Source organism: Taeniopygia guttata, chromosome 2 (assembly GCF_048771995.1).
Source record: "Taeniopygia guttata chromosome 2, bTaeGut7.mat, whole genome shotgun sequence".
Classification (NCBI taxonomy): Eukaryota; Metazoa; Chordata; class Aves; order Passeriformes; family Estrildidae; genus Taeniopygia; species Taeniopygia guttata.
In genome coordinates, this window is record NC_133026.1 from 132,973,080 (window position 1) to 132,999,382 (window position 26,303).

The 26,303-nt window shown below is 36.6% G+C and overlaps 1 protein-coding gene across 3 annotated transcripts in view; it reads left to right on the forward strand.

Annotated features, from left to right (window-relative positions):
• ZFPM2 (zinc finger protein, FOG family member 2) overlaps nucleotides 1–26,303 on the forward strand; it is a 305,329-nt gene that overhangs the window by 147,212 nt on the left and 131,814 nt on the right. The window lies entirely within an intron of this gene.

Here is a 26,303-nt window from a genome sequence, read left to right on the forward strand (position 1 = left end):
TTAAGTCTGAGTTTCAATATTATTTGTGTATAGTTCAGATTAATTTTCTGAAAACATCAGGAAGGAAATAACTAATATCTCTAGAAAGGTTTAAACAGTCTTGGAACATGCATTGCCCTGTGGGATACTTCTGAAGAACCATTATCTGCAGCTGGATCGCTGTTTACTATTACAGACCTTGCACAGAATGTATTTATCATAAAGACATGTGGGATGGTTTCACAGGAGGGGATTAGAGGCATTTTGGGTGCACACATCTGCACTGCAATGGAGAAACTGAGATTCCCAGTGTTCCCCAGCACTGGGTATTGTCCTGCCCTTGGAGGCCCTGGAGAGAGTGAGGAGCACTGAGTTGCTGATGTGTCATCTGGGATAGTGTGAGAGAGAGGTTATGTGGGCAGGGGAGAAAAAAGGGGAAATTGAGTTTCTTCAACTCCTCCCTGGAGAACCTATGCCTATGTAATGGAGTTCTCTTTCTAAGGGTTACTGGATAGGATGCATGTTACTTTCTGTAAATATGCATATTAAAATTTGAGTGAAGCATTATTCTGAGTACATAGTACAATATAGTATAGATATTATGCATAGTAGACATTTTAAATCTTACTATTTTGTACTCTCTAACGTAATTTATTCATCAAATGGTGCTAAGAAATGTTACAGAAAGTGGCATGGAAACTTCGTCTAAGTTTCCAAGAGTTCAGTATTCCCAATCCAGATCAGATTTCCCATTCAGGCACCTGAATAAAGAATAGATTTTCAGCAGTAATGCAGATTCAAAGCACCTTATTTGTTAGAAAGGAAAAATGGAAAAATTTTGAACTTGTTTAATTTTCTCCATCCATTCAATTGTTATTTCTTCATCTATTTTATATGTGGCCTGTCATAATTCTCAGAATTTTTTTCACAAAAGGTCATATGTGACAACCACCTGTAATTAAAATAATTTTCTGAATTCCAGGATAACTAATTTCATCACCTTTCATGTAACAGAAACCTTAGTCCTGTTGTAGCTCAAAATGTGTCCAGAATCCATACTGTAGAGAAATGCTAATTTGGTTTTGTCCACTTGTACCACTTCACCATGTTTATACAACATGCAGATAATGTTTAAGTATGAGAAGTGATATTGACTGTCCCTTCTCTACAAAATTAATCTTCATCAGATATTCTTAGGATGCATTTGCAACGTGTCAGAAGCCAGTCATGCAATCATTTTGCATCTCTTTTTTTTTAGCTTAATTTTTATGGATTTGTAGAACCACCACCCTAGCAGAGCCTTGCTTCTCCCTTAATAGCACAGGAATGTTTTAAGGTCTGTTATTTCTTTTTAAATTTTGGCAAATAACATTTTTGCTGCATCAAAAGCATTTACCTAAGTTTGTTGGGTTTTAATAAACCGGTAATTGAGCAGTGTGCAGAACTGATTTTAAATTTCTTTATTGTAATGTGATAGAACAGCATTCTCAGTATAATTCACAGAGATGTGTGATGAAAATCTTCAGGACTTTTTTCCCACAAAACTGGAAAGATTTATTGTCCAATTAAAAATAATAAGGTCTAATTTTACTAATACTTGAAAGATTTTATTTTTGTTTTGCCTACAAATATAGACACATTTGGAAATCGGAATAAGTTACTGTAAACAGAATTTTACTCCTCAAAAATATTGTTTTGTCCCCTGAGCAACTCCATTCCTTGAAAAAGTCAAAACTGAGCTGGGTATCATCTTGAGCAATCTGATTTAACTTCGAAGTTGCATCTGACTTTGAAGTTTGCTTTGCTTTGAGCAGGACTTTGGACTGGATGACCTCCAGAGATCTCTTCAAACCTGAGTTATTCTCTGATTCTAAGTATTCCAAGTATTTTTTAATTTTTCCCAAATATCAGATGTTTCCTGTAATCCTGCATTTGTTACTTTAAAATTCTGTGTGAAGAAATACAAACCTTTTGATGCAACTTTAATTTGCTGTTAAAGCAACAAAACTTCTACATCAGAAGCATCATTTTCTACCTGGTTTTCTTTTTTTTTTCATGAGATGATTCTGGGTTTTTTATGGTTATTTGACACATTTGATTACTTATCTCACAATTGTACATGTTCTCTGTTGTTCAACAGGGGAGTTGGGATTCTTTACTTAGGATATTTATATCTGTCTTGGGAAGCTCATTTGGGTAGATGATCATGATCCTAGAATTCAATCAAATTTTCACATGAGCAGCTGAAAACAGGTTTATTTAGTTTCTGAATGACAACCTCAAACATTACACTGCTATAAATACCAAATTTTTGGAGAAGAGTTTTAATGTGGATTTTTTTGTATAGAGAGGAAAGAAAAGAAGAATTCAGGGATCCCCATGTGAATAAATATCATAATTTTTGCGGCTGCTACCTTTATTAGGAAATAAGTTTGTGTCTGACTACAAGTATCTTACCTGACTGTACTGTTTAGTGCTTGCAATGTGACAGTGCCTCACAGGATTCATTCATGCTGTAACAGTCAGAGCTTGCACTCTGCATTGAATGCAGTTCATGTAACATCCTGTTGAAAGGCTTCTTGTTTCCAGCAGTGCTGCATTGCTGAATACGGTCTTGCTGCTGTTGGCTCATGAGATGGAACAAGTTAATTAATTCAGCAAGGTATTTAATTGAGTCACCGTGCCAGATGTCAATTACATTTTAGATCTTTCAAGTTTCTGTCTTGAAATATGTTAGCAGTACACATCTCAGAGTAGTGGAAGACTGGGTACCTTGAACAAAAATTATTTTAATGCTGTTCACAATTGCAATAGGAATAGCAGGTGTTGATATCGTCAACAGTGGTGCAGCAGTGTTGGGAAATATGGTAGAGCAAGATCCACATCAGGACTGAAGAATACTCAAACTAAAGATAGATTTGAAAGGGCTCAATGGCTAATAAAGTTCTTAATTTTTCTCATCTAGGAGTTTAGCCAATAGTCATGAATGACATACAATTACATTGTGAAATAAGGAATGAAATAAGGAATGCTGTTATTACGATTACTGTTGATGAAATAATCTGCATGCAGCCAGCAGAAAATCTTAATATATTGTTTTTAGCAAGTGAGTCTTGGATCTTAAAACTTGTTTAGGCACTTAAGTTTTATTTCAGTTTGACCTTAAGAACTTCTTATATCATTCTTAAATATTTATAGATACCTATATAGATACTTCTATTATATTTAAAGCTATAGACCTCCTATTTAGATACTTTAAATACCTGTTCCTGTAATTTTGCCAAACTCCCAAAATTCCTGTGCTCTCAGCTGCATGCATAATTTGTATCTGTCAGCACAATTGGGCATGGAGTTTACTGCCTTCCATTTCCTTCCACTACTTTCACTTTCCATCCACTGTTTGATAATAAATGGGTAGTGCCTAGAAAATTAAATGCATAGGAATATCTTTTCAAGCCTAGAAAATGAACGTCTACATGTTTCCAGATTCTGCTTGAGTTTTAATATAATCTCACTCTTTAAGCAAACACACCCATGAAGAGTTTGAACAATACTACTGGCTGTCTACAGCTGGTGAGAATGGAAGACAGCACAATTTGACTGTGAAAGCTCCAAATCTGTGTCTTGCTGCATCACAGAAAATTCAGGTGTTCATGGATACCCACAAATAGATAAAAATATATTTTGATGCATCAGACTTCTAGTTTGTGATTCCTGTGTAACAAACAGGAAAGTGGGCTTGCACAAATGCCAAGTCTGGTATGACCATGAAGGGGAAAAAAGCAGAAGACCTGTCAAGACTGGACGTACAGATCACTGAAAGAGGAGCTACTGGGTGTGAGCAGATCTAAATTCAAGGCACTAGCAACCAGTTAAGAAAAATCTGTTCACTTGCTTCTTTCAGCAATAAATATTTTCCCTGTTTGAGGGGACAGCTTGATGGGAATGAGGCCCATGGAAACAAAAGCAGCCCTGAATCACGTAGCCCACGATGGATGTTGAACAGTGGTCTCTCCGGCAGTAGTGTGGAGGCATTCCAAGAGACCTTTTCCCTTGGCTGCTGCCATCTAGTTTTTGGTGTTAATCTGTGCCCATGGCAGGGTTTTGCAAAGCAGAACAATGATCAGCTGTATTCAGCTCGCCATTCTCATCTCCTTGTTGCAGGGAAGAGCATGTGGGGCAGGTCTGCATGAGCCTGATAAGGAAAAGAGGATTCAGTGTGGCTGTGAAGAGAATCCACAGGAGCAGAATGTGCAGGGTTGGGTCAGGCAAGCAGTAGGACACAGCAGGGACCCTTAAATGGGATCTGGGAGGTTCAACACCAGAGACATCTCTGGAAGATATGCTCATGGAACTGTTTGACTGGGTAGTGTGTGAGGGCTGAGAAGCCAAGGTTCAAAATGCAGTAAAGTTATTCACTCACTAATCTGTGGCTGGTCACTTTGGGTCAGAAACTCATGTCTGTAGTAGGCAGTGACTTTTAATCTTCAGAGCTGCAGCACAAGGGTTTTCTGGGGACTTTGGTTGGAGGTGCTGAGTGGCTACAGAGAGGCAGTAGTCTGTCCATAGTCAGAGTGTCGCCAGTCTTTAGTTTCTTTTTCTCTTATTCAAACACGGAAAAGGATAAGGTAGATTTTGTCTTTAGATATTTAATTGCAAATGGAGAATTTGGCTCTTAAAAGTACAGAGACATCTTTAGTTACCAAAAATAGTGTCCTGAATAATGAACCTTGATTCGCATTTTTGTTATATTACTTTTATACCTTTAAATATTTCAAATTACAACAAAAACATTTCTTTCTCATTTTTACTATTGTTACTGTCAGTCTCTTCATGTTTTGAACTACTTTAAGATTACTTCCTTCCATCCCAACATGAGCAGATGTTATTGTTGCAGCACTTAGGACAGCACATGATGTCTCCCGACAGTGTTGATGTGCTGTGCCTGTGTTGGGATTGGCTGCTTATAACCACAGAACCATTAAAGTTGGAAAACATCTCTATGATCATCAAGTCCAGCTGTTAATCCTGCAGCACTATGTTCACCACTGAATCGTGCCTGCTTGCAACACATTCAAATGTCTTTTGAACACCTTGGGGACGATGATGGCACCACTTCCCCGGGAAGCCTCTTCCAATGCCTGCCAAAGTGAAGAAACATTTCCTCTTATCTAGTGTAAACCTCTGCTGGCACAACTTGAGGCCTTTCTACGAACTGAAATATTAAAAAAATATTGAGATATGCCAAGACGTCCACATGGCCATCCACAATGATCTTTGAGAACACATCACCTCACATTACTTCACCTTTTATGAAGTGTTCTCCCATTTATATAGACATGTAGCTTAGGAGAATGCAATAGCAAAAGAACCATTTTTTAAACTTTCATGTACAATTATGCTTTAGGTGACTTTTTTTTTTTTAAAGTTATTTTTGCTCTTTTATTTACATTTGCACACATTTAAACCATGCTAATAATATGACAGCAAGATGTGGTAAGGATCTGAATGAACACAATCTGAATGAACATCCTGTTTTGGAAAAATCCAAAAGCATTTTTTTCCGACTTGCAGAAGTAGTTTCCAGGTCTCAGATAGGGGATGAAGCAACATGGTACAGTATAGAAGGATCATAATCCTTTTCTTTTGTCTAAATGCTATTTGTACACTGATGTTAGCCCTGCACACCATACCATAGCCTTCATTTTAAGTTATTAAATATTTTAAAAACACAAGTAAGACAGGATTCAGTCTTACTTCTTTTTTTTCTTTTTTCCTTCATTTATTATTTGCTTATTTCCAGAATATCAACAGGAGGTTTTTACAAAACAAAGAACAAAGAAGAACAAAACAAGAACAAAATTGTTCTTGTTTTTTAACCTTGTTTCCTTAACTATAGGCCTTTTTTGAGACTTCATGTACCCATGGTTTATTTTGACACCTGTTTATTAAAACAGCAGCGCTTTAACATTTCTTTAAAACAATCACTGGTCTTTTGAAATGTTTTTAACTGTAATTTGGTTACTTGGTGCTTGCTGTGAGCATCTCCATTAAGCAGGATTTACCCTTATACTACTGTAATTAAGGAGTACACTTTACCGATCATTCCCATTAAACTAACTCAATTCCCTGGGAAAAAACTCAATAAACTATCTGTCCTATTTTGGCAAACTTCATTTCAGTAGGGGGTCCTTCTGAGAGTGGGAATGTACCCTGGGACACATTGACAGGCAGCTGCTGAGAGCAGAACAAAGGATGGTTCTGCAGAAGAGATGAGGCAAAGTCAGGAGCCTAGGACAGAAAAAAAAGGCAAGAAAATTTGGTCCAGACCCTCCCAGACAGTAGTAGAGGGAGATGCTATTTCCAAGTGCCAGGCTCTTGCATTTCAGGATGTGGAGAAAAGAGAGAGGAGAAAAGCTGCTTAATTAGAGAATCACTGCAATAAACCTCAGTAGCAACATACATGTGTGCTTCTATACCAAGCAGAATATTAATAATCTTCTACCTAGTCTAATCTTCTATGTACCACAGGCTTTAAGACTCCAGTGCTTATTTTGCTATTTTTGATTTTGCTAAATTTATAATATAACTTTAAGAAAGGGATGTAGTTTTATTTAAAAACTTCATGTAAGAGAAATAATTTATTTATCTCCATTTAAGGTCATTCATGTAGCACACTGTGCTACAATACTTGACAGGCATGAGTTCTATACATGTGTTTAAGATGTGCAATTCAGTATTAAATGTTGTCCTCTGAGGAAAATTTTTCAATTCATGCTTTTTCTAATGATACTTATTTTTATTTATGAAACATACATATTATAGACTAGTCAGATATAAAATGCCAGATTTAAATATTCAGCAGTTTTGGATGTAATTTTCTTCTCACTAGATGTTAACACTATCTTTTTCATTCTAAAATAAAATTCAGTTTCTAAAATGTTGACATGTAATTTCACATTCATAGAACAAGCATGGGAAATTCTAGCTCCATAATTTTATTGGCACATAAGGCTATGAAGGTATTTGTGCTTATGAAGGTGTTTGCATTGCTAAGAAAAGAATTCAGTAGTTGCAATGGGCACTGAAAGACTAGGAGGCTTTTGCTCTCTCTTTGACCATTTAAAAATAAAATGTCCTGCAAGCTCATGGGTATTTTTTTACCTACTACACATAAAGCTATGCCTGCCTAAGGATAGTTAGCCTTAGGATACACTGCTAGTGGAAAAAAGCACTGAGATGCTCTTGCCTGTAGAACTGTGGTAGCACTTTGTTGCACTCAGTATGTTGTCAAGATGTGCTGTCTGGACATACAAATGCATAAGATTATGAAAACATCAACAAATGCTTTCCATACGACTTGTGGATGCCATAGTAGGCAGTTATTTGGAATAAAAGTGTACTGTAGAGAAAATCTTGGCATGAAATGTCACATTTTGGTGGTGTCAAAATTTGTTTGTTAATAAAAAGTGCAGACCAAGATACTATATCATAGTAACAATAACAATATTTTAAATTATTTGCTACCTTCATTAAATAAATAAATTACATAAAGGAATGGACCTGTGGATTCAGTTAAGACAGTGGCTGCTTGCTGATCACTTTCATACAGTGTGATGGAATGATCAAAATTCCAAAGATCAGTTCCCTTTCCATCTGAATATGTTTGAGAGAAGTAGCCTATAAATTTTCAAGAAGCATGGAAATTAAGGTTACTTCTTCTTGTTTCATTGCCAGCCAATTTAATTGTATTGTGTGAAAGTGTGGGTTTGAACATTTTGAATTAAAAAAACCCTCTCAATATTCCTAGTACTGTATGTGTGAATACATAAATATATTAAAATGGATATTTAAAAATAAACATGTAAAAAATTAGTAACTATAAAAAATAGCAACTATATATACATATATATGTATACACACAATGTAAGTGAGCATATAAAAATATCATATACTAGTCAGAAGGAGTTATTGACTGTTACTAGGTCTTAAAAATCTGTTTTATTTTAAATACCTTAATTTTACTGACCTTTCCTCACTATTCAGCTGTAGCTCCTTTTCTAATGATGTTGAAGTATGCCATGGCCAGCAGCAAAATGAGTCCTTTTCCAGATGCAGCAAATCTACTTTGCACTATCAAAGTATGGCCAAAGGAATTCACAGCTTGGCCTGAGAAGTTCAGTGCTGAGTGGAGCTTATACATGTCCTGAGCCTAATTTATCAAGTCTGGAGAACAAGTTCATCAATCTAATCCCCTGGTGGCTCCTCAGACTCCAAGGAAGCTCAGAAGACAGCCAGCTCCAGCAGTCAGGGCTCCAGAGCAAAGAGCATGAGAGGCACCATTGCTTGCTGTCCTTACCTTCCCTAGCAGCCCCAGACCTGCAGCAAGGCCTGCACAGCCAGTACTCCACCTGATGATATTACTTATTTATAGGTTTATTTGTGTGTCCTGATATTCCATACATCGCAAATTATATGCATAGCCTCATCAGGTTTATATGGTTTCATATTTATATTGTTTTGTTGGGTGTAGCAAGGAGGGGGTCAGTCTCTTCTCCCAGGTAACTGGTCTCAGGATAAGAGGAAACACCCTCAAGATGTGCCAGGGAAGGTTCAGGGAGGAGGAATCCATTGGAGGAATTTCTTCATGGGAAGGATTGTTAAGCATTGGAACAGTCTGCCCAGGGAGGTGGGGGTTTCACCATCCCTGGAGGTGGTTCAAGGAATGACTGGACATGGCCTTTAGTGCCATGGTCTGGTGGCCAAGGTGGCGATCAGGGATTTGACTTGGTGATCTCAGAGGACCTTTCCAACCTAAATGATGCTGTGATTCTATAATAATCATGTCCCATCTTAAATAACTTAAAACTAATTTATAAACTTTTGCCCCCTTTCTTTTTTACTAATGCATTTTAATGTGTTTGCAAAACGCTTCACAACTTTTGAATGATTAAATATAGGTTTTGAGCTCTTTTAATATATTTAGAAAATAACTGAGTTTTGCATAGACAAAACACTGTCCTTTTTGTGCTATAAGGGAAGGATAGCACTCTGAGCACTACTGATACATTTAGGAAAAACTACATAACATATGAGATATCATCACAGTTTATGTAGATTATTCTCACTCTGAGAATATGTCCTATAATTTAAAATTCTTCCTGTCACAGAATTCTTCCTGTCATATCTTGTTTTTGACATTTGATTTCTGAAATGCATAGAAGATACTATTTTTAATAAAAGCTTTATATATGTTAGTAGTTATAATTATTATTTATGTATTTATTTAAAAGCATCTCACATTTTCCAAAATATTTCTTTTTCTTTGAAGCTTTCTTTTCCTCTTGACAGTCTCTGATCTGGGGGATGGGTGGCCACTTTTTTTAAACAAGAAACTGGAACTCCTGAAATGTGTGAGGACATTAAAGACAAGTTTAGGGGAGCTGAGGGAGGTGTGCCTCAAAGCTGGGGAGGTGAGGAAGGATTCTTCCCTCTCTCCCTCTCCTGCAAGCTGTTGTCCTCACTTTGAGAAGAAAACTGGGGCAAATTAGCATAAAGGAAAGACAGCAATAAATCAGAAAACAATAGTAGATTCAAAATATCATAATTCCTTCTTTTCTGCTTGTGTTGAAACAAGCCTGGTTCTACTATTGCTAATTTTTAATTCTGCGGTGGACCTTTTGATACATCTTAATCTTACTGCTTTGCTTTTACACTGTTTCTACCTCTTGGATGCATTCATATTTACTACATTAAATATTGGATTGTGTTGTTTATATTTGTTAAATTCCAGATCATATTCTTCTCTTTTGGGATCCAGTATTTTACCTTTAGTCCTCTTTCCCTTCTCACTATGGTCAATTCACCTTCTCCAAGTCAAAATACCATCTTAAACTTGCATGCATCTGTGGTGGAGGATTTTCCCTCCTACTTGGATCCACCTGGATCAGAAGCCATGGAAGGATTGCATTAGGTGAATCCTCCAGACTCAGCAAGGTATCAGCAAGGGAGATTGAGGTTAGCTAAGAGAAAGAACTTCCTAATGTTAATGAGTGAGGAGCTGGATGAGATTCAGGAGGTTGCAGTAAATCTGTGGCTGGTGTGTTTCGGAACAGGCTGGACCAAGACGGCAGGAGTGGTGTAGGCACAGCTGAGCTGCGGCATGGGGGAAGGAAAGGGAGCAGATGACCCTGTGGCTTTTGGCAGCCTGATGCTGAGAAATGTCTGCAGCCAACTTCACTTGTTTAGCTGCCCAGAAATGCCTGCAGGTAGCTAAAATCTTTCAAGATTGGCTTTAAAAGGAGCAGAATGAGACACTGTTTTTTTGTAGAAGATGACAGATGGGACATTACAGGAAGCTAGACAGTTGGTCATACCAGTATAGGACACTGGTTTCAAAATCTAATTGAAATATAACAAGGGCTAGCTGAGAGATAAGGAAGTAAGCTGCTATATTTCTTTGGCATGTCCCTTCTCAATTGCCTGCATGTTTTTTTTCTTCTCTTCCCACTCCACTTTCTTGCTAACTGAAGTTAGAACTATAGCCAATATAAAATCAGTGTAGCTTTTTCAAAACACTGCTTCCAGTTCTACTGAGGGCATTGTTTCGAAGTTTTCTGTACTTCTTTTTCTCAAGGAAATATAAGGATCATTGTCTCAGGATTCTGTTTTTGTGCCATGCATTTGCAAAGTGAGAGCAATAATATTGCATTTTCAGGATGCCAAGTGTGTGCACTTTGATATGGCAGTACAGCATGCCTCAAGGAGTAAGCTGAATCTTGATTTTTATAGTCAGTCATTCACTATCAGGTACCAGAGCCCCTATTAGACAGGCTGAAAAACAGAGAATACACCATGGTTTCGATATGGAAACATTTACAAGGAGGCTTTTGGCATCACCAGCATCCTCAGAGTTCATTTTGTACTTCTGTGCTAGTAAATCTCTTAAATGCATACAGAAGTGATACCTGTGTGCAGTGAATGACTGCATATACACTGATTGCTTTTGAAACCACTTTTCCCCATCCCACCACATTCAGCAGTGGAAAGTAAGAATAATATACATGTTTTGAAACTTGACCTCACAATATGAAATATGAGACCACTTGGTGTGGTTGTGACTCCTTAACATTCCTTGCATTCCCTGTCTCAAATCTGGTTGTTAGTGCTTGTTGCAGGGTTTAAGTGGCTTTGTAGTAGCACCTATTAGCTTGATCTGGCTAGTAGCATACTTGGGACTAAATGGCCTTTCTGACCTCTAATAAGTATTTTCTTGTCAGTCATACCTAAGATACTTGACTATCTCTTTGTTCACTATTACTGTCACAAATGAGAGGTCTCCTGAACTCTTCAGAAATATAGTAATGACATCTCATTGTTTTCTGTGCTTCCTTGCTGTGCTGTTGGAGCACAGCGTCTTGCACTTGCAGCGTCTCTTCTGGGATAATTGCAAGGCGTGGGGGAGGAGAGTTTCACAGGGTGGAATTTGCTGCCATGACTCCCTGCAGCCTGGTATTCAACCTCATGAGAGCTACGGTAGCACACTGCCTTGATATTCTCACTTGAAATCTGTATTGGGATAACAAAGATGAGTGAAGTTATTCTGTCAAGGCAAAACAGAGCATGGGCAAACCTCTTTCAAATTAAGTATGTGTTTAGAGGTTGCTATTGTATATCTGTATTGTTTAATCTAAGTGTTTTTTTGTTTCCATGTGTAGTGTTTGAAAAAAATTGAAAGCAATGCACAATGATCACAAATTTCCACCACTGATTAATAGTGCACCTAGGACTTGATTTTTCCTAGCACTGAGCACTAGCAGGAGGTGCTGAGCTCCCCAAACTTCCATTCAAAGCAGTAGGGTTAGATATGCTTAGCATTTTCCTACACTGAATGCTGCAAGTTCAGCCTCTCCACAGAAGATAAATATTTGTTATTTATATGACCTTGAAGATGGGACTGGTTTGATAGGGTTAAGGTCAATGAGTATATTTTTAGACAAGATACAGAATACTTGGATGGTTCTGCTTTATTTTAGTGTGTTAACATCTGGCAGCATTCTGTGTTCCATATGCTGCTGATTGTCCTGATACATTCATCTTCAGTGATTATCAAAAAGATTTCAGTGCTCTGGAGTTAATAACACATTTGAGAAGACAAATACATGAAGATAAGTAGAAAATCTGCCTGTAGGTTTCTGTATGGAAGACCAATATTTTTGTAATCTTGGCGAGTGCAATATTTATTCAGAAATATTTTTTTAATTGCCTTAATTAACTAATTTCTATAGGGGTGAATAATAGTGTATCAGAATTCAATATTGTCACAATAGACACAAAGAACATTGCTTCTTGGAATTCTGGTTGTGCCCTTTTAATTCTACATATTGCAACATGGTTAATTTTTGATAATGGTGATAATTTTGATAAATGGTGATAAAATTTGGATAATAGTTAAGGGAATTTTAGATTTGCACCCTTTTCTCAGGTATTATTTTTATATGGCTTGGGTCTGTGAAATTTTAGCTATGCTTCTGCTGTTTCATTACAATAACTACAAACATAACAATCAGCTGACTTTTTTTTTCTTAATTGGTTTTTTCAGTTTTCCTAGGTTGATAAATTTTTTTCTAAGGCTATAAATTGTTACTTTCATTCTATGCTGTTTTTGCCTTACATTCTAACAGCTTCAGGAGAGAAAAACTTCAGAGTTTCACGTAGAATTTGCCACATGAAAGAAGGTATTCTCTTTTACAGTACCACCTTCTTTCTGAGAATGCAGAAACCCTACCACAATCAGAGCAAATGGTGAAGCAAAATCAAGACTAGAGCCAAATGTCTGTCAGCCTTGTCTCTTGTGGCCTTTGCCACAGCCACACTTACATTAAAGACCAGTTCTCTAGGCTAGCCCACTGTGGGGCTGCCCCAGGTCCTACGAGGAATAGTTCAAGTAAGGAAAGAGCTGTAGGGCTCAAAGCCTATTAGGATGAACCTTTGCTTCCAACACCTTCTGTCAGACAATTCCTTGCTGCTCTGGTGTCTGCTGAGAAGGGAGGGTGCCATGAAATCAGCTGTGGCCATGGCTCTTGAACCAAACCTTGGCACCAGGGTCTGTCAACACAACATGGCATGGGATGTCTGGTCTAAGTAGACATCGGGAAAGCAGCAGGAAGACTGAAATGGCAGTTTGCCACTAAACAGAAGGTACAGAACAAACTAAGGTAGCAATGTTGTTCCTCAATATTTCTCTCTTAATTCAATATCTATAATTTCAAAGAAAAAAATGGAGGCAGCAATGTCTCTTGGGGAACATAACATAGCCTAACCTACTATTCAGATAAAACTTGTTTTATTTGATCATGCACCGATTTGTTTAGATCTTAGCAGTGACCGCTCTTCCTGTTGCCAATATCTATTAATGATAATTACTGCAAATACTATACTCACTCAGTGATAGCATCACATCATGGTGAGGAAGATTGTGATCTTATCTAAACCTATTCTGTTTAACTCTGACACTCCTTCTATTATAGTGGGGCCCCGATAAGATCATGCCTGTTAGGATCAGACATTAGTTGAAATCAATATTTGAAAATGTGCCTGTTTTTGCTTAATAGCAAAGTTAGTGTGAGGGTCATAGTGAGATCATTTGTTGGATGAGATTGTACAGCTTCATCTTGTAATGGAAATATGTTCCTTACTTCAGCTGCTGGTGAAAAGTAAAAACAAAGGCTCTTTGAAAGCTGTACAGCTTTGCTAATAATCACTGTGTGAGGAAGATACAATCATTATTATGATATTTGACATCTGTAGTGCTGCAGCCTGTTGAGGTTTGAGTCAGGAACTAATTCTCCTTTTTGCTAGACTCTGGACCTGATATTAAAAAGACAGCTGCTAGCCTCAGCTAGCTTAGGTCCTGGTTTTAAACCAGACATGAATGCAATGGCAACAAGTGAGTGTGGAAGCCAAAAGCTAAAGTGGCAATGATTAAGATTAGTATAGTAACAGTTATGTCACATTAAAGCAGTAGACGTGAGTTTTTTAGAGATAGAGAACCAAAAATGCAGTGAGTTTGCAGATGATTTCAGAGGATTCTTCCTATATACATTAATCTAGTGGAATAAAATACAAATAAATTGGGAGTATTTATTTAGATAGAAATTTTTAAACTTATTTTCTTATAAAGAAGGATGTAATCTAGATCAGTGATGATGAACTCTTTTGGAACTTGGTGCCAAATATATTTTAAAAAGCTCAGAAGCTCTTGTGCTGCCAACATTAATCTCCCTGTAACAAATTTGGCACCAGTGCCAGCTGTTTATAGTTACGATGGAGATGAATAATCAGAAAGCACAAAGGACCAGAATGCTATTTTGCTGAAAAATATGGTTACTTTTAATGTGAAACTTTTCAAGATTTAGTAGAAGAAACCAAAGCAGAGCACAGAGGATATTGCATGGGATATATGAGACCTGCAGTGCCCTTTTCTTCTTAAAGCCATTAGTTTTTATTCTCCAGTAAATAAAAAAGTATATCAGAATAGATAAAAAATGAAAATTGAACAGTGAATGACCCATTGTTTTGATGTCAGGACTGCAAAATGTGGGTGGCACTAGTTCTGGGCCTAAGGTTGGCATCAAAGGGCCTCATGCATAGCTTCCAGTGCAAGGCACGTTCCCTGAGCACTGGACTGCTATGGGGAGAAAGGATCCAAGTGATACATTAATAGATCTGTTAAATCATTCCAGTGTAGTATTTAGGTTTTTTTTTTTAAATCAGATATTTTCAAATTTTTTTCAGAAATTGAGGTCTGTTTGAATGACCATCTCGTTATTTAGATAAAATGCTAATATTAGTGATGTGCTAAGACTTGGGAAGTGCTTGCCAACCATACCTATTTCAGTAATGATACTCCTCACTGACTGTGTCTGATCATAATCTCCAACTTCTTGTGGTTTCACTTGGATTTCCTTTGCAGTTCTCAACTTGATTACAATTCCTCACATTTGACACACCAGTCACTAAATTTATCATTGTGTTTTTGAAAGGAATGTGCACTTGACAGGAATAGTTTTCACTAGGCAAAGTCAGAAAATTTTTAATTCAGAATAGAACATATATAGTATTGTGATCTCTGCTAATTTTTTATGTGTATGTCTTTACCACTATCACATATGTGCCAGCTGGTAGTTATGAGGAGGTATAAGTTTAATTTATGTTTGTTCGAACATGAAAGTAAGTGGAATGACAAATGAATAAATCATTGCACCAGTGTTAACAGTAAAAGCATGACCAAACTCACTATCATCATATTGCCTTTTGATTCAATTAAATACCACTGCTTACTGTTTTAATATCATATATGAAAGCACTGTAAATTGAAATTAAAGTCATCAAGGTGGATTTCTATAGATGAAAAATTTCTCCTACAAGATGTGTAGAAAGATATTTAAGTGGAGTTTCACACATAAAAAGTGAGACACTTCTTGTCTTCATTGAATAGTGCATACTTTTAGATACAATATGAATAATAAAGATGTATATTTCATTTTGCTTTTCATTTTAGTTATAATAAGCATCAGGAGCAGTGCTATTTTGGAATCATCCCTGAGAAAAATGGGAAGAATGTATCTTTGAAAGAAATTTGAAATACATCAAGATTTTAAACAGTGAAGGGCAGAATTTTCTTAAGATTATTTTTCCCATTTACCCAATCTTATTTTAATCTGTGTCCATACCAAAAGTGTTTCTTGTGTAATCTGATACATCATTGTTTTATACAAAAATGGGTGTTGTTCCACCAGTGCATTTCTACAACATGACATTCAATAGACTAGTGACAACAATTTGTCATGAATATTGCTGAAAAACAGTGTACTGCTAGAATTTTGAAGTGTTAATATTTAAACACTGATCTCTTTAAAATGGTCACTTTTTGAGCAATTGTCCTCATTATTTATATCTTGTTTTTTTAATTCTGAAATATTTTCAAATTCATGGAATAGCACCACTTTTCACTTGCCTGTTTTTATTTTAGATGTCTTTGTGACATATTTTTGGCCATGGTGTGCTAGGTGTAGAATCCCAGATGTTTCAGTGGGGCAGGAGAGGTGACTTTTTTTCTTTTTCTGAAACCATGATGAGTTTAATTTTAGACACAATACAAAGCAGAGCACTACCGTTTTCTACCTTACTCCCAGAGATAGATGAAATAAGGATATCATTAAGAAAATTGGATATATCTGAATAAGCAAGGTGGATTTTTCCATTAATATGCTTTTTTTCTCCCTATATAAAGAATGATGAGGAGCCATAATTTTACTTTCATAATAGCAAACTATTCCATTTATTCAATTCCTTAGTTCCCAGCATTGGCCACATGCATCAAGTGTGAGACACTCTGTTCATCTTGCGTGACAGTGCAGTCAGTTCACTCTAAATCTGACTCCAAAACAACTAGATTAAGAAGCAACAAAAAAAAATTTAAATCAATTATACCTGAATAAATAATGAACAACAATATTTGTGGCTATTTATTTGAATTATAGTATTTTTATCTTTTTGCTTTGCACTTTCTGCCCCAAGAAGTTTTTGGTATCCAGTCTAGACTGAAGTTTTTGGTATCCAGTCTAGACTATCAAATGTCACAAAACAGATAATCTTGCTGTTATTACAATGCCTGAATCAAGATGGGAAAGAGGAAATCCTTTCCTGAAATAATTTATAGACAAAGAAAAGGAAACATTTTCTTATGGAAGATCAAGGCACAAAGAAATTAACAGACTTGCTTGACAGCACATAGGAGGTCTCATGTTTCCTACAGGTTAGACAATCACCTGTGTTATGAGATTATTCCCCGGAATGATGAGCAGGCACCCAAAGAGTTGTACATTAGCCCTCTGAGAACTGAACTAGTTTCTGTACTTTTTATAAGGAAACTGTTACTGAAAAATAGACATCTAGGAATCCATTTGTTCATAGACAATGATACAAAAACTATACTGCTTAGAGTATAGTCTTAACTACAAAGATTTTAACTATAGTATAGATCTTAACTATAAAGAAAATGCAAATGCAAAACAATGGTTCTTTGAATGTATTCTTAAATGTACCACATATGAAAAATAAAAGAATATCAGTAAACTGATACATAAATCAAGAAACAATTACTATGCAACATATTCCCATAATTTCATAACTGATGCCTTAAAATGCGAACATGAAGGTATATGAAAAACCCATATTTGCAAAGAGTTGTAGATTTGCATCCCTTATAGTGTAAAGGGATGATTAAACCAATAGATAATGCACTGGTGTGCATAGTCTGGATTATGTCTTTGAAAAAGAGAAAATGCCTGATGATGGTGTAGCAGCACTATGTTTCCAATAGGCCAGTCAGTCAAATGCAAATACAGTCTATAATAAAAGGGCTGGTTGGCATAGTAATTGGGAAATGAATGTTATTTGTAGCTCCATATTTCTGTCTTTAGGAGTCTAAGAACTAGGAGGTTGGTATTGATAAGAGGGTTTGTGTATAAATCCTTTGTAATGAGGCTGTGCCTCTTCAGTCATTTGTATTAATTTTAACTTTAGATATGAACATCATTCTCTGAAAGGAGTGACAACTAAAATAACTAATTTCACAAACGTCTATGGAGAAAAAAAATTACTCATTTTAGAAAAAAAATCCCTGCTTCCTGTTTGATTGTTTGAGTGGGTTTGGGTGGGGTTGTTCTGTGGCAGAGGGAGTTTGAGAATATGTACAGGATCACCTTATAGCTGTGTGAGGCATGCACTACAGATTATTGCTGCATTTGTGCAGGTACTGACAAAGATGAGTTCAGGTTTGGATGAAGGAAATTATTCTGCAGGAGAAATACCAACTATAGAATGTATCTCAAAAGGTATAAAAGTCCTTGCAGTCCTTAGCTCAGGTCAAAAACTCTCCAAATGCCCTGAGATCTTCATCAGCTTCAGCCATTGATAGTACTCTCATGTTTGTTTTTTTTTCCTGTTGGCCTATTTGGGTGATTATTTAATGATATATTTGACAGTTTTTGCTGTTCCATGTCTTCACGCGTATACCCTGATTTGACATCTTGTTCATATTCTGAAGTTGTGAATATTTCTGTAGCATCACCTGGAATGCAGAACTTGAGGGTCTTAAAGAGTAGAGAGTCTGGAGCATTGTGGAAAGGTGAAGTTCTGTCAGTGGTTTGGTTGCCTTTGTTTTGTTACTCTGTCCATACCCCAACAGGTCTCTCCCTTCAGCATCATTTGCAGCCACATGGATTCCCTTGGCTCTTCACTTTGCTGTTCCACATATCCTGATAAATATCTCTTATTGATATTTCTGGTACTTGCCCCTTAGCCTTTCTCCTCACTTTCCAGTCTCTCCTTGTTCACTCTTTCAGCTGTGTTTCCTTCTCCTTTCTCTAATTTTTCTGTCCTTTTTCTTACCAATCTTCAAGACCTTTTTGTAATGTTCAAGAACTTGCCCTTCCTTCATTTCCAGCTCCACCCCAAACAGATAATTTACAGTTAATTGCTTTGAAGTAGTGTTTAGAACTGATTTTAGGGAATTTATTTTTTTTTTTTAAAGACTGAATGGTAATTTTGTGTAAATTAGAAATATATTATGAGTTCCCTGTTCAGGATAGCACACCCATTCCTTAGGCCAGTTGTAGGGCTGCCTTGAAAAGAATCCTTGTACTTTTATCACTGTCTGCTATTTTGCTGCTTATGGGGACATAATCGGTTTCTGTCTTTGGGCATTAAGTGAGCACAGCAGAGAGCAAGAGGGAATCTCTTGCTTCTGCCCCTGCCCAAATTTAACATTACACTACAATTAGTCAGATTTATTAAGGGCTTACTGTACCATCTTCTGCTTAAGCATCAGACTTGGGTACTACCAGAGGCATGCTAGCAGGCTCGATGGACCAGTGGGCTGATCTTACACAGTAAATCCCATGCTTTTGTGATATGTTGACAGACCCTTACCTCAAACAGTGCTAGCAGGCACTGCCGTAATAAAACCAGACTAGCTCATTATTTACTTCTGAGATTTTGTAAAAGCAGCATAAATGTTAATGAAAAAATAATCTTTTCCCAAATTTCTTACAATAACTGAGCTTACCCCAGGCAGGTTGTGCTGCTGTAGATCAGGGTTTGAAAAATGTGAGAATTCCTTATTCCCAGTAGTGCATTGGGAGGAAAAATTTGTCACTCCCATGTCATTTATTTCTCTGTAAGGTGTTGAGGGCTACAGTTTCTTGTCTTTACACATCCTTGCCATAGTAAATAACTCACTAAGAACTAACAAAAATTGTAGAGGAAAGAAAGATAACAAAGAAAAACATGCAAAATATTAGTTAAATTAATAAAATAATCCCACTTCCCTGATCTTGTGTGCAGAAAGAAAAGAAGAAATTGAATTGAAAAATGTATTAGGTAATGCCTGATCTAGGAATTAATCTGCTTACTTACACACAGCAGAGATACAAATTCTCTTGAGATAGCTAACTTGGTTTCTGATGTGGTATAATCCATGTTTACACATGTTGCACTGAATTGTAAAGAGAAAGGATTCCTGTGTAAAATGAAGCAGAGATGGAAAGTCAGAATGATAAAAAAATGGTTTTAAATGGTTTTTAACATAAAGTGCTATTCTCTTTCTCACCATTCAAAAGAGCACATTAAAAGAAATATGTCACCTTTGATCTGAACTGGAGAAAGGTACTTGTTTTAATCGAATCTCCTTACTTCATGAGCTTTTAGCTACATTTTTGGCTGACAGAATAACACTGCAGGAAAATGTAAAGTTATTATTGTTCAGCCTCAATTGAAATTAAGAGACTGAAATAATTCTTTCAACATGTCATATACTTTAATACATTTAGTTTGAGTAGTGCACTTTATTCCTTTGCATTTGCATCACTCCTTAGGTATTTTTCTTTACTGGGAAGTAGATGTCCCATTGCCACAGCTTAACTGAGCTGTGCACTGGGAAACAATTCTGTTTGAGATAAGTTTTGGGGAAAGGCTTCATGTAGAGATGACCATCTTATTATCCATGCCTATCTAGGAATTTGTAGGCAATGCTGGGAGGACTCTGGTTTCCTTGAGACTGTGGCCCACCTTCTTGCCTTCTTTTAGAACTCATCTTTGTAAATTAATTAAAAAAGTGTTTCAGTTTTGAGAAGGTTTAGAATTTCAGACACATTTCATTGTGAAAGGAGAGTTCATCTTAAAGGAGTTTTGCAGCTTTTCAGATTAAAAAAATACCCCAAACAACAAAAAACAAACACAAAAAAAAAAAAACCAAAAAAAAAAACCACACAAAACCCAAACTCTCAAAAGAGAAGATGTAGATGATCTAAGAAGAATTGTTCAACAAGTTGTCTGAAGTATAGCTTGTGAGATCAGGCTGCCCTGTCTGTGATGAGCAGAGGTACTGCTATGTCTAGTTGTACCTTTAACAGTGAGTGTAAGGAGATGGAAATGGTGCCTGAAGTCCTGAAAGGTGGAGCATAGAGCTATGAGTGGGATACTTGCAACCCTCATCAATGTGTCAATGATGAAATACAATTCTATTTCATATTAACTGTGTGTAATTAAAGTTTAAAACATTCAGAACTTGTGAAAGTTAAAACTATTTATGCAGCAATTAGTAAAACATGCTATTATATTCGGGGATCTAAATGGTGACATAGTAAAATATGTACTCTAAAGATGAAAAATACTGTGTAAAGTGAGATGGTATTGGCATAACATTGCTGTGAAATCCTTACATTCTGTAGATTCTGAATTTTTCATAATTTGTTCTCCATACAGTTCCTCTATATTCAGTATCTCAGCAGCAAAAGACACGTGGAATTTTCTAGAAGCCCACTGATTTTCATATGAAGTTATGAATACACTAAATACCCTCAGTGTATTGAATACAATTGAAATAGAAGACTTATCACCAAAATATATGGCTATTATTTTTTCATATCCGGTCTTTGTATCTTTTTTATCTGCTCTGAATATGTAAATTAGAAAGGTGAAGTCAGAGGAGAAGGGAGTTATAAAAAGCCTGAATTTTCCACCAAGTAAGAAATTTCTTTCAAAATTCTTTGGGGTTGCATGCCTGAAGAAAACCTCTACCCACAAGTGTCAAAAGGGCTGTGTGCAGAGGAGGTCATTTCTATGGTATACCATGAAGATCCGTTTTTCACCTGAACTCCTCTATTATCAAGTTACTGGGTTAATACTTTTTAGGATTATGAAGCCTGGAGTGCTTCATTATATTATAAATATTAGGGGTTTAGTAACATTGCACTGAATTTTAATAATTGAGAAAATGCTGTACATCTTGGCTCAAATAAGCTCACTCTGCTGTGCTGACAAGGAAAATAACAACAACAATATGAGTGAGATAACCAGTAAAAAAATATTGTTTATCCCTAGAGAAAAAAATGTGTAACTTGGTGGCATACTGCAGCTCTGTGCACCTGTCTACAGCCGTGCCACAGCCAGTGCTTATGAGAAACATCTGTATGAAAACAGATGTTTCCTAAAAATTGTTACAATTTACCTTCATTTAGCGTTCTCTAGAAGCAGCCTGGGGTCACATTTAAACATTTTAATATGGTCTAGATTGAATTCATTTTTTTTCAGTGAACACTGATTTTAAATGTAAGCAAAGAAATAGATACTATCAGAAAATTAAGCAAAAATCAAAACTTTATGGTGAACTGTTTACTTGCACATTTTTAGAAGAAAGGTGGCATTAATCATGAGGCCCTTTTAAACCAAAGCAGAGAGAGGGGAAAGTATGATAACATACATTAAAAGACTAATGATTGCTCAATCGAACTTTTGCTGGCACCTCCTTAATCACTTAAATCATGATACATGTATATTGAAGAGTAATTTCAGACCTGGTATAGGGTTGCTTTCCTCTAATGTGGGTGCTATGAAGTTTGCACCCTTTCTGAACAGAAAAATATCACTGGGGTTGGAGGAATAAGGTCATTATAAGTTTCTATTGGTGATAATTAGACAAGTCAGAGAGGTAACACCAAACACTATGCTCCTGAAACAGCATCAGTGTATTGCTTGTAACTCCCCGCTGAACCACAAGGATTTGGGATTGCATGCCCTGAGACACAGAAGAAACAGAGGTGAGCTCAAAATGGGTTTGACAATTCTGTTACACTTGTAAGCTGTTGAAGCAACCCGCGTGTTCCTACATGCACAGCAAAGTGACCTCTGCTGAGAACAATGCAGATTCTGCATTCATGAGATTCAAATCCTCAAACTTAACGGGCAAGACCCCAAGAGGCTTGAAGTATTAACATTGAATGTATTGTTTCAAACAGAAGAGTAAAAGCCTACTGGCAGTCTGGTTGTTGGTGTTACTGGGCTTCGGTTTTCAGTGTGCTGCTTCGTGGCCTGATTTTGCAGGTCCTGCAGGCTGTGCACAGCTGCTGAGCACTGACGATGGGTAAAGTGACACTTTAAGCCAGTGTCATTGTGCTTAAATGCCTGGATTCCTGGAGATCACAGATCACTTTTGGGTTACCCTTCTTCCAAACTTCATTCAGGCAATGGGGGAATGAATTCTCAGGTTTATTCATGTAAGCCAAATCTGTCATCAAGGAGAGTGGACCACAGTAGATCCCAAAGCATCATTTGAACTCCATGGATGTGCTGGCTCCAGATTTCAGAATTAAGTGTAATTGGGTGCAAGGTCCTGTCTATTGGTGAGCTGGCCTCCTCGGCATATCCTCTAAAAATCATGACAGGGAGTTCTTTAGATTTCTTTTTTGTGTGTGCATGGCAGAAGAATAGGAGAACACTGGCAGTATAGCCCTTGCAGCTGTTAAGGTGTCTGAAAAAAGTACATACATACATCTGTCTATATCTATAGATATAGATATAGATATAGATATAGCTATAGATATAGATGATATAGATATGTATATATATAAACGCGTATTTTTAAATCTTGACAGAATCAAGTGTGAGTGGCAATGTAGAGTTTGGGGATGTTCTTACCAACCAGCATATTTTATATTTAAATGAGATAATCCAAAAAAGTGTTATTAGCTTTATGGCTGTACCACTAGCACTGTGCAGTGATACTAAAATCATCAAAAATCCAGATCAGTGTTGAATGAAGCAGTTTACTAAATTTTATTAACAGATAACTAAGTATCAAAAATTACATATCCTGCTTCCAGAAAGAAAATAGAGTATAAGGTGCTAGAAGGTGAAAATAGGAGACAATAAAATGTGGTTAGGTGATTTTTTTAACTGTCTAAAATAAAAAATAAAAATATAAATATTTTAAATTAGTCCTCAAAATGCAGGGAGCTTAGCTGTAAAATTCCATCTGATCACTATTAGGCTTACATGAGATTACAAAAGCCTGCTGATAATACAGTTAAATTCAATTTCAAAGCACTGCGGTGAGGACACTGAAACTGTAACAAGGCAGTAGCACTGTTTGGGCGAAAAAGAGTGAATACTTTGGGCATAAAAACAGTGAGTTAAGAGGATGCTGTCTGCACGGTAATGGACTGTAAGGGTAATTTTTGTGATATATTGTTTTCAGGGTTTAGATAAGGCATGAAAATAGAAAATCAATAGTGTAATAAAGGAGATTTTCAGGACTTTGATGGGTAAGGAGGAGGTCTTTGGAGGTCATACCCAATTATCAAAGATCTCTGTTTACCTTGATTTTATATTCTGATTAATTTCTGAGCCAAAACCTGGGCAGGTGAGGGTTACTTTTCAGTTTTGCTTTCATCGTTAAAGAGCTTTCCGAAGTGCCTGGGTATATGTGTACAAAGTTAACTATGCAGTCATTGCAGCAATTCAAACCCACACCGAGTAAGTCAGAAGAGAAAATTCTAAAGGGAAATATACTGAGGCTACATGTCAGATGTTTCTCTCTTCTTTTCTCTCCCTCTCTTTTTATGCACACAACACCCATATGCACATGCACATATATTAATATATATAATATATGCAGATATTGATGGAATTCTATGAGTTGAAAGAGAGAGAAGATGTCTTTAAGGATCCATATCTCTCGCAGCAGATATATGTTATTATCACTGAAATGTGGCCTTCAGTCTTGAAACAGTTAAAAGAGTTCTACGGCCACAAAAGAAGAGATTTCTTCAGAATTATCTCCCGCCTCACATTTGCTCTTAGGCAAGCAGTTTAAAAAAGCCCAGTGATTGAGCCAGTGATCCAATTTGAAATGCAGAAATGATTAGAGCTGCTTGCCTCATTTCATATCGAAATTCTCTGATTTATGACAGGGCTGCAGCCAAGATCTATCTCCAAAGGGAATTAGTGTGCAAGTTTGCATATTTTTGTTATTTAGGTTTCTGATAGCAGCTGCTAGCTAGAAATACTGAACTGGGAGGTGGTGGTGCAGGGTTTTTCAGCCATTGGAGCAAAGAAAGATAAGAGCCTTATGTTTAGGACATTTAGACCCCTTGACCATCTCACCATACAGTAATTTTTAAACTTGGATTGCAGTAATACAGGAATCCAGCGGAATGGTTAATTGTAGTTGTGGAGAAAGGAATTACCAAAATTCTGTCTCCATGTTTTAACTAGGGGAATTTTAATGAGGCATAAAACTTCAATCATGCGACTGACCTGTGGGGCAGAGTGTAGAACATATAATGAAACAGAAATAGAATTCTGAAAAAAAATTATTACCTTATCTGGAATGTACATGAAGTGTTAACAGGAAATTATGCAACGGTTATAAATGAAAAATATGGGATTTAATGTACTTATTAATAAAGATTTGTTACATACATGATACCAGTGTCCCAAATCTGCTGTCCGCAGCTGTCCCCAGTTTCTTATTTCTGTGTCCTCAAATGCATTTAGTGTCTTATTACTCCGGAAGCTAAGGCCAATATCCATTTAACACCAGTGTCTAAGACAAACGGAAACATCTTTGTGTAGGGGTCAAGGACTGAGGAATTTCCCTTTTCTACGGCATTCAGACAGTCATAAAATTCTGGTTCTTTTAATTGTGAATTCAGTTAATGTTTTCTTTGGAAATGTAAACCTTCTGTGATGAGGAGGAAAGAATGAGCACATGGTGGCTCTTAAATAAAGGGGGGGAAAAAAGCCTTTTCCACTGAATGAAAAATGAGTAACTGCTGAATTATGTGAGTATTGCACTGAGCAAAGAAATCACACTGTGAAAGTTTATTACCTTAGCTACTGTCCAGCTCCATGTGGAGTCATTATGGCCTAGAGTCTCAACAGTGCTCCTGAATTGACCTCACTATAAGGCAGCTGTGCTTCCAGGTACTAAAACCTCTCTCATATTTCATTGAATATTCCCTGGGAGATCCAAGGTTATTGTAGTAAAACCTTTAAAATTTCATTACTTTGTTCTTTGACAAAGAATTTGGTAAGAATATCCTAGAGCCTCCAGATGAAAATGTGTGAATTATTTCTTTTAAATCTGTTCTTCTTGCACACTTTTATTTTTGCATTCCTACCCTTGTTATTCAGTGGTAAATCTGCCAAGGAAGCTGATCATGTTTAGGTGCATTACACAGTTACCTGAATAACCCACTTTCCTTGTAAAGTCTCTCTGATCACAGTGCTGACCTTAAAATACCACTGTGATATTACACTTAAAACAGCACCGGCACTGGGGATGAACTTCCTGTCCCTCTCTGCAGATGCCAGTGATTTGGAATTTACATTAGCACATTTGAAACCACTATTTAAAACACTGTGCACCTGGTGAGGGAAGAGTTATCAAAACAAGGACAGAATGGAAATGTAGGAAATGGAAATGAGGTTAGTTTTCCTTGCAACTAATTCATCCACTTGCTTGGGACCATTATTCAGACAAAAGAGACAATGCAGTCAACTGAAACTGTCACCTGAAGAGAAGGACTATGCTAATCTACTGGTATATACATTAAGACAATCTATGTGTGTTTTAATTTTTTCACTTTCCATAATAAGAGTATACAATGGCATATATTGAAGATTGTTTAAAATAATGGTGGTTTTTTGGGGTTTTTTTGTATTTTTTTTGGTACTAGTAACAGAAAAATTCCAGCAGAAATATAAAAGAATTAATCTTTGGATGAAGTCCACTTTCTCTGTTCCCAGTAAAACTGAGCAAGCTCTCCTTCCTCCTGCCTTCTTTAGTGATTTGATGGCAATGATTTTTGTGCCTGCTGTACTATGAGTTTTATGGTTCTGTGAGAAAAGATTAATATAGCGCTATAGATGTCCTTTCTGAATGCTATTTTATTTTCTCTAAAGATGCTGTAATCTAG